Consider the following 13,890-nt stretch of genomic DNA (forward strand, 5'->3'; position numbering starts at 1 on the left):
CGGAGCGTTCGCTAGCCCTACCCTCTCCCTCTCCCCACGCCAATCGACCCATCCGGGCGAAGGGACCCAAGCGAAAGCGATTGACTCTGGAGTGTCATCCAGAGCGCCTAGCGATGGACAACCGTTCGTCCTTGTCGCCGTCGTCGTCGTAGTCAACTTCAGTATTTCAGCTTCCTGACCCTCTTCACGCTCGCAACGAGCAGCGCTGGCTTTAACACGACTGCTTCTTCGTCCTTTTCTCCTGCGGGATGCTGGGCATCGGGAATGGGCACCGAAACGATGGTGTGTTAGTGAGTGTGTTACGTAATGTTTCGCCATTGCCTGCGATGTACTAATCTAACATTTATGGAGAAAAAAGAAGCCAGCGCCAAACGTTCGGAGGGCTCTTACTGGCGACATTTGGTGGGCACTAGAAAACGGAAAGGAAAAGGAAAATGGGTAACGGGCGGCGGTGCACGAGGGTTGGGCTGGCCAGCTGGCACCTTTACCGGTCGATTCGAACAGCGGCCATTTGGGAGGAACGGAAAGTAAATTTTCCACAAAGTGCACGAGGGAAGCGGGCGACCGGGACGGGGTTGCCGGCGGGAAGGAAGCACCGGCTGAATCCGGCAACCGGCGGCAAATGGAGCGAACGGTTATGAAAACAGGAAGGAAATGAATGCTGCGGAAATTATTCAAAAACTGGCTGGCATTTCTGCCGTCGGCGAGGACGGCTCGTGGAACTTGTGCGAGGATCACCCCGTTTTTTTTTTATTCTTCCGCTGCCACCATTCCGGGCAATGATTTCGGGCCGCCCACGACGAAAATCGCGACGAATCGGTCGTTGCGGTCGGCTGCGGTGGAAAGCGGAAGTGCCCGGGCCCCGAGTACCATATGAAAATGAGGAATTATGGCAAACAGGAGACGTATAAATTCCCGGGAAAACTGCGACCGGCACGGAGATTTCGCGTCTCGCGGCCACCGAAGCGTAACGGTGCATGTCGTGGCGACGTGACACACACATACACACACTCACATCACCCTGCCTTCACTTCCTCAACTGTCCCACGACTTTTGGCAGTCCATGAATCGTGCCCGTTTGGCGACAGACTTGCGGCGAACGCCATCATCGGGCGAACGCTGGTGCTGATCTTGGGTTTTCCACGAATGGTTCGAGCTGGCACCCACCCGGAACTAGGACATTTCGGGGGCGAGGGGGTTGGTAGAGGACCCGGTGCTCCGAAAAACGGGATAACCGGATATATTTGTGTCTTTGGCAATCGGTGGCCACGCCACGAATGTTCCACGAACTGTGAGCGATGTGGAATACTTGCAGTCCTGCCACCCTCCCACGGACACCCTCCTCTCCGAAGGGTTGCAAGGAATTCCCCCCAACCGGCTGGCTGAGCTCGTGTTCGTTCGCTGAAGCATTTATAATTTTGTAATTGCATTACTTCCAGCCGCGTATTTGGCGGAAATTGGCAAACAAAATGATGGTAAAATCAGCCGGTACCAGTTGCAACACGTGTGTTGCGTTTCCTTCCGACGAGCGGTTGCACTTTGGTGGACCTAATATTTCACTGCCAAATTAAATTTAATCCTCCAGTGCTCAAATAGGACGCGGATCGTTATTCCATTCCATTCGAAATATTCGTTCCCAGAACACTTTGATATTGCTGCGCATTTTATGAATTCAAAACACATGCGTCGTATAATCATAACTGTATTGGCGTTCTTGGATTTGCTGGCCTTTTATTTGAATTTATATTCAAAACATATTAAACATCATTGCAATACAGAAATTGATGATTCTTAATTGATTTTAAATCACTTACAACAATCAAAATCCATTCAAAATATGAATCTGTACAAATTTGTAAAATTTTGCTTGAAAATATAATTTAACTAAAACTATCCAGTGCTCAAAACAAAGTACAAAAATAACAAAACTTACAACATCTCTCTCTAATCTAAGTTATGTGAAATGGCTTTGAGTTATTTGAAATGTTCAAATTGCTTAACTAACATGATTGTGATAGTATTTGATAAAATTTCCTGCAAGTTGGTAGCCGAGTTTATTTTTTTCTATTTAATATGCTTAAAGCCTTCCTACTTATTTTTCATATTCTTTTTTTTCTATCCAAAACCATAGTTGAATATTTTTAATATTTTTTTCAAGTGTACCATTCACAAGCTAGGAAATCACTTTTTCAACCGATCCGGGTGATTTAGTTGAAACTTTATTGGCATAAACATAACAACCTTTCGGCCAAACAAAAAAAGAGTATTCTGAAAAGCATGCAAAACAAACCGAAATGGCAGCCTTTTGTCCAGTGTTGAGCAGGGTTCGAAATTGAATTTCACCGCAATCCAAATGAACATACACAGTCGCTGTAAACAGCAGACTAAACGAGCCGACGATCCTCACTGTAGGGTAGATATGGAAAGATATTCATAAAAGTACAAATGGCCATCCAATCCCCTCCCCCTGAACCGCTTGAAATGCCAGCTCCACCCCAACCACGTGCCCACGCGCGCCGTAGATGTTGCTGTAGTAAAAATAAAAAGACTCGCCAACCAGCTACGCACACGCACGGAGCGATGCGAAGCAGCAACCTCTCATCTGAAAGGCGAAGTAAACATACCCGAATGCCGGCCATGCATCTTCCGTCTTCATAAAATGACACACTAAATGAGACATCACCGGGGGGGGTTTTCGGTTCGGACACACCGACGCGCGTTCTTCGGACCGACGGTACCATTTCCCTAGCCGGGTGGACCGACCAAAATGGGACCATCACCTCCCACCCCGTTGCAATAGCATTACAGAAATCATAAATTTTTGGCTCACGACGAACCGGTCCGCCTCAGCCGATCCCCTCTTTCGATGGAGGGACCGGGGGGGTTCAGTGTGGCCAGTTATGAGCATCAGCTCCAACAAGCGGCAAGCGAATATTTTATGCGTTCCATCTCCTGCCGCTACCTCGGGGCCGGTCCGATAGTAGGGCCGAAATTGTATTTTTCTCGGGTCCGAATTTCGGTCGCAGGTTCCAAACCGGTTCAAGGAAGGGGAGTCTCAAATACGAAAATCAACCTACAAAAAAAATCATGCGACACTCGGAACGACTCTCGGAATGGAAGTTGCACCCAGTAGCTCCACCGAGCACCGCAACACCCTCGGCCAACACCCGGACCGGCCCGAAAAGGGCACGGTCGAAAATGAGAGTGCCGCTTATTTTTAGCTACCCGGCTTTGCCAGCCCGAGAAAAACGAGGTTAGCGACGCTGGCACACGCGTGTGCTTTGATTGTGATTTTTCGTTTCATTTTCCTTAACCCCAGAGCGCGGAAAGTGTTTTTCCAAACGACCCCCTCCGAAAACGAACGCGGTACCGGGGACCCAATCCGTCACCCAAAGTTCCCATCCGTCGCGGAAATCGGGCTGCGGCGTAACTCGGCGCCAGCTCCGTGAGGGAAAGTTTGAGCTTGGCCAACAACTAAGGTTGTGCCATTTTTCTACGATTGCCTGGGGTTGATGGAAAGGAATTTTCCAGCCAACTGAAAGGCAACGAACACCCAAACTGGAAGCAACATGGAAAACAAAACCCCTTTCTGCAAAAAACCGTTGCAAAATTGCTCGGCCACAGATTTGCCCTTTCGCTTTTGCCGGCGCTTTAGGCAAGCCGTTTCCAAACCGACGAACGGCGGCCATCGCAATGCCAACTGCCGTTCCGAGAAGTTTCCGGTCGGTGTCAGTGGTGCGGAAATCATTGGTCCGTTTTCTTTACTGCACGCTTTTCATTTCATGCCACTCTTTTGCTTGCTTTGTGCGTAAGCGCTTCTTCGGCCCCAAAATCGGTTGTTTTCGGTCGAGCAATGCATTGAAACCGGGGCGAGCATTTTCCCATTAGTTTCCCTTGTGGAGGGGCAGGGAGAGTGGGGGTAGGGGGATGTTCCTCACACCAAATGGCAAATAGTGCGGCGGTCAGATGCTCATTCTTTTATAAATTAAAAACTTACCACTGAAGCGCCGAATTCGCCGAACGATGCACATCGGACAAAACGATGCACATTCCGGGAAACTGACCCGGGAAATGGACACCGTTGGATTGCAAGAGCGGACAGCGAAAAAACAAAGATGAAAAATTATCCAAAAAGAAAAAGTCGGAAAAATACACCTCGATGAAAAAAGTTAAGACTGGGAAATCTTCCACCGAGCAATTGCTTTCGCCGACAAAACGAGCAACAAGAAATAGAAACGATTTGAGGAAAATTCTTCCAAACAGTTTGCTAGCCGAACGTGGCAATATCGTGAAACGGAATTGCTTGGTTCTGGTCTGAAATGGTGGAAATTTTTGGAAGATTTTTTACCATCGTTCCAAGGGAAGAGATGACTTTTCCAAGTTGAGCTCAACACCGAGCAGCAGCATAGAACCTTTGATTCAGGGTTTTTTGCCTAGAGTTGAGTAGATTTTACATTACTACTTTTCAGCTTGATGTTTTCCTACTGTGTAAATGAACATACTTGCATTGCGAAGATTATTTTGAAGTTTTCTTTTTCCCCAGCAAAAATGTCGTTGGTTAAATGTTAAAGCATTACAACTTATCTTTCCGAAAAATATGTTCCACCGAGAAAGTGGTACGTTTCTTAGTCATGTGTTTTTTTTTACACAAAACGACTCAGAAAAGATCATTTAAATATTTTTCTCTTAAACTTTTGCTGGGAAAAGGTATATTTCGGTGTTTGTGGAATATTTGTGGATATTTTGCCTTTTCCTTCCAAATACTGGTACTATAAACAAATTAATATTTACAACCCGTAACGAGTTGTTTCGCTGCCGGTCGATTTATTTGCATTCCCTCACATTTTCTCGAAAGAACAGATCTAGTGCAACTAAACAAACTTTGTTTTGTTGTGTGTTCGTCATATAGAACGTAAAAATGTCTGAGAATGGTGCTTTCCAAGTAAGAAATAAAATAGTTTTCTTTCAAATACTTTTCCTTCATCTCCTTTGTGACAGCCTTCCTTCGGGAATTGCTTCCTGCGCTGAGACCGTCCGGAAAGATTCTTTATTTCACAGCTTTATGGTTTTCGGGCCCGTGGTTAAAATCTTGGACACGTCCTCCCATTCTGCCCGGTGGTGCATCGGTTGATGTTGCTCTTGGTGGAGGCGCCTTGCCTTGCGGTGAGCCCACCCGTGGTCATTTTCGGACGATGGATGAATTTTAAAATACACTTCAACCCTTCCCATCAAGCCGGGTTTACGGTGTGGTCATTCGATGGGTTTACTTTTTTATATCTTTGTGTGAGAAAACCCACCCGTATTCCTTTCATCCACCACCCCGCGAGTGGGAGGATGCCAGTGAAATCGACAACCGGTAAAATTGGGCCACAGATTCTCGTGTAGCATTCTGCACGTGTACTACCTCGAGAATGGGATCCAGGCGATGCCCAAACAATGTGTACTTTCCCTCTCCCTCACGTGCTATATAGTTCTCTTCCTCAATAGCTACTGGTTGCCTTTTGCGTTGTTCATGCTTTCACCGAATGTTTAGCATCTCGAAACGACCCACTCCGGCTCGACGAGGGTTGGATGCTGTTCGGTCACAATAAAGTCCTCCTCCCACTGCAACCGGTGGACCGGAATGCGAATGTATACATTTTGCTTAGCATTCTTTGTGTGCCCATGTGTTTGTGTTTCTCCAGTATGGGGATTTTTTCACCCTCTCCCCCCGGGGTAAAAGGGTTTTCCCAAGAAAGCGGTGCTCACGAGCCGATGCAGAGCAACCAGTGAAGCGAAATGCTTTCCTACCGCAGGGATTCAAATTAAATCTCGTTCACACCGAACGTAAAATGATCGTTGCTTGTTATCCCGGGTGTTTGTCAACTGGCCAACGGTTGCCTCCGTCCACCGGTCTTCGCCAGACTTCGGGTACAAGGCTGCCCTACCGAGCGTCAGCCAATAGTTTTCCTACCGTACATATTTATGCTTTTCTTTTCTGTTTCCCCGTGGCCCACTTTTTCTTGTTCGGAAAACCCTTTTTGCCGTGGTGCAAATGGAACGAGGCTCGAAAAGATTCGAAATTTGATTATTTTAAGAGAAATTTAATAAACAAAACGCAAAAGAAAACCAACCATACCCATAAAATGCTCGGCCGGGCGCGTTGGCAGGCGCCTGGAGGGTGGAGGGCGGGTTCTAAATGGATTAAAATGTCCTGCCCAGTTTTTGCGGACGCCCTTTTTCTCGAAATCAAGGCGAGAACAGTTTCAGTTTTGTTTTTTTGTTTGTTTTTTGCGCCCAAAGCCTAGCCAGCTCGATGTTTGGAGTTTTCGAGCAGAAAGAATCGTAACGATGCACAACGTGAACAGGCAGATATTTGTTTCTTCTGAATCTCTAGCGTTCTTGTTTTATTTTTTGCCCGTGCCGAACAAACGTCCGAAAGCTGGGGTCCCTGGGAAAAACTGCCTGCCGGCGGTTTGCGTTCGTGAGTTTGCTTTATTCGTTATGTTATTTTCTTTTTTCTTTGAAAATCGCTTTCTTCTACCACGCTGCTCGCACGGATACACAAACACAGACCAGGGAACGTTTTGAAAATATTCGTGTTTTTTTTGTCCTACTCTCTAGCAAAAGAATTTCTTCTGCGCTCCATCCCAAAGGAATTTTCGGTGAGTGAGCATATTTTTATGTGGAAATGGAAGTTAGTCGTAGTGGAGTGGTGGGAAAAAATGGCCGTTTCAAAAAGAAAATAAAAAAATACCTGAACTCAATTTTAAAAACATGAGAGTTTGGAAAAAAAGGGGTCGAAAATGGCCGTACGTGTGACTGTGAGATTGGTCCAAACGTCTGAAAACACAAAAAAATACACAAAACTTGTGGAAATATCCATGCTATGGTCAGCGTCCAACGAACGAGAAATGGCCTGGTGAGCCGCACGGGGGCAAGCGGCATTTGGCCACGGTCAAGCGCACCATGTCGATCGCGTGAAAAAATATGGATGCGATCAGTTTACGAAACGAACAAGCACTCACGGCTAGGTGAACGAAATAACACACTAAAAATAGCGCGCCTTTGCGGAGCGTGTTTTCCATGACGAAATGAAGCCGTTGACCGTGCTTAGCGCCTTGAGTGACAACATATTTTAAATTTATGTTCCCATTTTCGTGCGCTGCGTAATAGGAAAACATCGCGCAGGAAAACTGACGCGTTTTTTGTTGGGATTTTTTGGCCCCCGTCCCACCGGTTTGCTATAAAAAGAAAGGTGTTCCATTTCGTTGCGAGTTTGGAACGAAAACAATCTTGTTTTCGGTGACATGGAGCTGTAACACTTGACAAGAGTATCAGCCCAAAGGTCAACATCATAGTTAACTTTCCTAGCCGATTGCAACCATGGACACAGCAGCGAGGATTTTTTCCTTATCTTCTCATAAGATCATTTGAATTATTCGAAATGGGCAAATGGTTAGGTATGAAAACTGATTATTATCCTAATAAAACCACGCGTTCACCACATTCTACGACGGCCGCAAAGAACGTTAAATGGTCTCTTAATTGAGCTGTGTTCGCTTCCGACGCATAATTACGGCTAATTGGGCTAATGATCTGAGAAATATGGCGGACCACCCTCAGGGCGAGGGTGCAAACCCGTTGAGGTGTGTTTAAGACCGTTGCGTGGATTATCACGGGGAAAGAAAGTTGAACCATTCGTGATCTGTTCCAATCCCTACCGGCGGAAAGGGGCTTAAAGTCCCCGGTAGCTGCCCCTCGCCGTCCCGCGGGCCGCCATAACTTCAGCTCATCGAAGGCAGGAAGCAAAATTAGCGAAAATCGTTCGGCGAGCAGTTACGCGTTACTCGTTTGACCGGAAAGCTTGCCCCACCCATCGCCCATCGAACCCCGACGCTACAGGAAGGGGAAGCAGGAAGGGGGAACCGGCGGAAGGTGTGGGAGGTTAAGTTGTACAAACACAATTAATCATTCAATCAATCTTTATTTGCACTGCCATAATTATAATCAAATAAGCCGCACACCATTGTTTACACTTGCCGCCCTTCAGCCTTCGTGCCGGCCAGCGCGAGCCTTTCTAATACAGGCCCACGCTATTACGGGCCGTCCCATATTTTGTTGCACTATATCCCATTCCGATTTCGCAGGTTCTACCCGCACCCGATCGCGGCCAACTGGTTCCCTTTCTCCGTCCGATGGGTCTGCTGTAAATAAACTCCATTTTGTAGGCCTATCCTTGTGTTGGCGGAGAGAGGAGGAAAACGAAGGAAAAGGGAAGACAAACTAGAGGGGCAAAACGCTACGCAAACAGGCGCGTCACGCGGGAGTGGCCTTGCGGGGTTTGGAGTGTATAAAAATAATCATCATAATCAAGCGCCTTTCGCCACGAAACGCTACGAAATTATCCCACCGGCGATGTATTTATTGGACTGCGGTTCGACGCGACGCGGTGCAAATTATTATTATCCACTTGCTAGCGACTTAGCGGGGTTGAGCTCTGGAGCACCGGACGGTGGAGGAGGTTAAGGGTGCTAGTTTTCCCCAGCCGAATTCACCCCGCGAGGATGGCGGGAAGCGGCGGTCGAATAAAGTGGCGAGCGATGTCCGACTGACCCTGCCCCGTAAACGCATTTCGTACGCGTGACAGCAGCGGTTTCCACCATTGCTACGTTGTGGCCTCGATGCGCCCTTCATCGCCTGTATCATATTTCCAATAACGTTCACGATCAAATGCTCCAATAAATGATTCTCTTTTTCACCAGCAAAAAAACCACATACACACGGATACTTAGTATGTCACGTTCGAGAACGACTTCGACCCGTACGATGTGTGTTCCAAAAACATCAAACAGAAGGGCCAGCAGTTTTCGGTTTTCCATGGCCAACGTTAGCGCACTTCAAAATAACCCAACCGAGCGGTCGAAAGAGGAAAAACCGATGTGTGGCAAACGAACGGCACCTTGAAGGCTTTGAAGGGGGGTTTTTCCCCGGGGGCGGGAAACTTCTTCGCCTCGGTAGGCCGCCGGACGGGAATGCGAGCTGACAGGTTTCTATGGGGTGGAAAATTGTCCGTTTCCTATCTCGGAAGCTCGCACAGCGAACGCTTCCCCGTCGGTAAATAAACAATACATCAGAATGGGTAATTTATTTTTCCACAACATTTTCCCATGCGTCAAACGATAATTTTACCGCAATCAAACACGTTTGCTGACAAATCAGATATTTTGTTTGACTTTCGGATAACACAGTATATGTATGCCACAGTATATTTTGAACAAGAAATACTTTGAAGTTTCTGAAGAAAGTCAATCATGTTTTAATCGATAACTCAATTTCAAGAAATCAAATCAATTTATCAAAATTGAACGCACGTTCATTAAAAACATTGAAATAGAAAAAAAAAAGATAGAATCTTATGGAGCACTGATGAAAATTTCAAGTGGTATCACATGTTTCATTTCCCAAAAAAGTCATGAAACTGGTAACCGAAACGATCCATCTCTGCAGCTGTTTAAATACGCTGATTCGCCGAATCAGGAAATCCTAAAACCAACCGAAGCCTTACAAAACCCACACGAGCACTTCGATGACTCTGCAAATTGACTTTGTCGTGATGTTTTCTCTTTTTTGCTTAACCCGTTCGACCCCAACCGATTGGCTAACGACCTTAGTGCAAAGGCTTTTCATATCAAGTACGGGCGAGCCACGATTGAAGATGGGCCCTTAGAGTGATGTGCCGTTCTGGTAAAACCACAGGAAAGGAGGTTCCCCAACATATTCGCATCTCAACATTCGGGAGATGATGGTTTCGATATCGTTTCTAATTCAAGTGACAGACAGCCTCTGCCCACATGCTGCTCGGTCAATCTGCTCCGATGGAATAGATGGAAGTTATTTCAGCTGCTGGGGGGAATTTTGCATTCCGCATGCCGACATGAAGCCGTACTGTGTTCATTTCGACAGCCGCAACCGGATAGACATATGCTGTTATAACAGCATCTTCTTCCCGGTTCCGTAAAAACCAGGCCGAAAACTTACATTGAAAAGGTTCCAATTTCAATCTTCCCAAAAGGTAGCTTATAGAAGAGTTATCTTTTTTCCAGCACAAGAGGCTCATAATTAACGTTTTGAGATGCGTTCGTTTATTTTAGACTCCCATCGTTTGGTTTCTAAGGCATCATTTCCTGTCAGTAAGACAGGTTCGGTATAGAACCTGAGATTGACGAACGGTTTAGGGTCGGTTAAGTTGCAAAGTTAACTACACGCAAGGTATTCGGTTTCTCAAATCTAGATAATGAAACATGGATCTTGTTGATTTTAGCTCATTTGTTGAGTTTTCAGAACGATTCTTCAATTCTATGTGGATCCGAAAATCTTTTCCGTGCTATTTTTGTCGGAACCTACGCAAACGGTTTCCGATAAAGATGTCACCGATAAAAGTTTACCTAATCGATCACGATGCTTCGCTCGTGTGAAACCAAAATATGGTGAACACTTTCAACAAGTTGCAGCATAAGAGCCTGCTCGGTTTCGCGCGTACGTGGTGGAATTTTCATATTTTCGACAAACTCAAACAGCGCGACGAATTAGTTTAAATAATCCAATTTCACCGATATCACAAACCTCCCCTCTTTCCGGCGGGCACACAATTTCAGCCATCCGTGTATTTTAGTCGTTATCCTCGCGATCAGCGCCGCCGGCTTCAACGGTTTCGATGCCGATGCCCCGGATGCGTGTGTCACATCCCGCGCGGTGCTTCCTCACCTTCGCGAGCGCGAGCGGATCATGTTCGTTCGAGCAGCCGGCGTGCCCAACTCGCAGAACTACTTTTCAAATTAACCACACTCGAATGGCCCCATAACCGGATACGCCACGCTGACCGTGACGCTACGTCGCCCCGCTTCGAGGAAGCGCCGACGGTTCGCCCGAACATATGTTTGCCAATGAGTTAAACTTCATCCGCACGTCCTTCCTCAACTGGCGCCGACGTGAAGTACACTCACACCAGCGCATGCAGCTCGGTTCGTTTTACCGGCTTGTTCCGTAGGAAAAACCCCGTCCCAATGAGGAGGGAAACGGGAGGAACCGATGCACCGATGGGGAAAAGGGTTATGTGAGCATATAAAAAACCGATTATAGGACCCGTCATTCGCGAGTCGGCACCCATCCTGCCCCCACCAGCCATTCCCGCACACGGTTCCCTTGTCACTCCATGTCTCGTTGCACTCGTTTTATGGGACGATTTTGCAAATTTCCGCCCGCCATAAGACGCGGAGCCCCATTCTCCGTGTTCGTTCAATCTTTCGCTTTGTCATGCTCGCTGTCTCTATTTTTCCCTGCTTCGAGTGCCACATGTGTGTGTGTGTATGCGCTGAACCATCCGATACAGGCCCGCACACACGGATGAGTGGTTGATGATGTGTGCCGTGAACTTTTGCGCTTCGGCAACAGCATCAGCACCCGTGGACGACAGATATAGCGAGGGTAATCCCGTAGTCAGCCTCGGAAAGCTTTCTTCCACGGATCCATAGGACCTCATTTGAAAGGCACATACCCATACACACACACATAGAAACTCGCACACATGCACCGAGAGCTTGCTTTGCTAGGGAAATTAGAAAAGCGTTGACAAAACACACGCCCCAACTTTTCCCGACGCTTCTAGCTTTCCCGTCAGAAACGGGCCCCAACCTTCTCGCTTGTTTGACGCTTGACGTTAGATCGTGTTTTTTTTTTCTTCACTCCCCCGGTGACGCACCGACGCCGACGGTGCTAATTGAATTTTCCACTGAAATCTCACTTTTAATCGAAATTTCAATTTCCGCTCCCGCGAAACCTATAACGCCATGTGGCGTATTTGCGAGCGAAAGCAGCGGATTTATCGCAGCAGTATAAAAAAAGGAGCGATTTTTTAACAAGCTGTTTGAAGACACACCCGATGATGTTCTGCCACGCTGGAAATGTCCTCCATCCAGCGCAAAGTGCATCGGATGTTGACGTTGGATCGTGAATGCCCATAACCGGTTGCGAACCGGTTGACGTTTCGTCGCGGTTCTCTGCCATTTTTTTGCCCCGACCACAATGTGCATCATAGAGCGTTACACAAGCGAAGGCGAACACAAAGCCGTTGCAGCACGGAGGTCACCCGACCACAAACCCGACCCGGCCGACTTTGAGCGCCAGAACGGTTCGTTGTGGTATTATCAAACATTATCGTGTCTCTTCCATTTCGTTTCATTTCGGATCCTGCTGGCGCAAGGACGATTTATTCATTTCACTCTCGCGTGCGAAGGGGAGGGAAAAATGCGGTCGATTTCTGCGCTTGAAGAAGAGGATAATCTTTATTATCTAGTTTTAAAAAATAATTTCCACCGTGCATGACAGAAATAGATTATGTACTTTAAATTAAGCGACTTTATTTATACAACATCATTAATGTACGCTTCCAAAGTATGTCACGAAGGGCTGCAAGCGAACCCGTTTCTTCCTCAGAACTCAGTTCGTGCAACCTGCATGCCCGCTTTACATTGCTGCTTATCGTTTGGGCTCATTTTTATGTCATTTAGTGGTGGTTTTGCTGCATTCCCGTAGCTCCCGGTTGGCTTTGGCACCGATTGTGTACGCGGCCGCACGTCCACACGCGCGCCGGGAGGGGTGCCGAAGAACGAAGCGATCGCAGAACGGTGCCAACGGCAACTCTCTCGGTGCAGTCTGCTGGAATGAATTTCCCAGGCCATTACGAAACGATAGATGCCCGGAACGATGGTTTATGCACGACCGGCAGCGCGAAAGGAGAGAAGTCAATCTACGGTCGAGAGAATACACCAAAAAAAAAAAGAACAAGGGACTTCCGAAGCACCGGAATAACGGGGAGAAGGAACGGACTGAAGAGTGCGAGCGGTTCGGGCGGTATATTGAAAGCATAAAGTTGTCGGAAGGCGAAAGGAAAGAATTTAAAATAAGAGAGCCCAGTCCAGTCGACACATTTTTTTCCCCATTCCCTTGCTTCAGACGATTCTGTCGGTAGGTTTATCTAGAGCCACGTTTGCGAGATGGAAAGCAGAGAGCTTTCTAGGGGGGAATAAAAAATTGCCACAGAACGAAAAAAAAACACACAAAATGCAATAGTGTGGATGTTGAATAACTTGAGCTGGGTCAATGTGGAAAAGAATGTAGATCTTCATACTTTGCGCTAGAGTGTTGGAGTTTTTTCTTTCGAGCTGATGTAACACCAGAGTCTTTCAAAGTTTGTTTTCGTAGTTGTGTTGAAACAAAACCATTGGTGCCCTTCTAAAGAAAAACGGAACCGTTCTTGATGTGTTGCGAACTTCATTTTATTTTATACTTCTCTACAATATTTTATCGAAATTGGGGATATGATGTCGTAAAAATGTTTCGAGAAAACCACGAAAGGTTAAATTGTGTAGCAACAAGAAAACTTTTATCGAATTGAATCTATAACTTATACAATTTGCAACACGGTTGGATCTATCGCTCGCAATTCAACGAACAATGTCGTCGCAACGCAAGAGCACCGGCAAAATCATCAACATGACTTTACAGGCTTCAATTAGCGCAAGTAGCTTGCTGCCAATGGCACGACAAGGTTAATCGAGTGTTGCGGTCTCGGTAACGGACAAAATGACGCAAACTTGATGTCCCGCTCAACTCATGATTATTTCGTTTTTAATTGACTCACTTAATGCACGCTTTCGGGGTGATGCTTCAGAAGCATTTTATGTATGCTTTTTGCCCTTGGATCATACTTTTCACTACGCAATACAGATGGCCAGTACAGTGTCTGGAAAAGTCGTTTGCGATACAAAACCAGCGTCAACAATGCTTTAATATCTTTAATAAAGTGACTTCAAATCGTAGACTCAGTAGACTTTAGAAATGTATATTATC

This window comes from Anopheles coustani, chromosome 3 (assembly GCF_943734705.1).
Source record: "Anopheles coustani chromosome 3, idAnoCousDA_361_x.2, whole genome shotgun sequence".
Lineage (NCBI taxonomy): Eukaryota > Metazoa > Arthropoda > Insecta > Diptera > Culicidae > Anopheles > Anopheles coustani.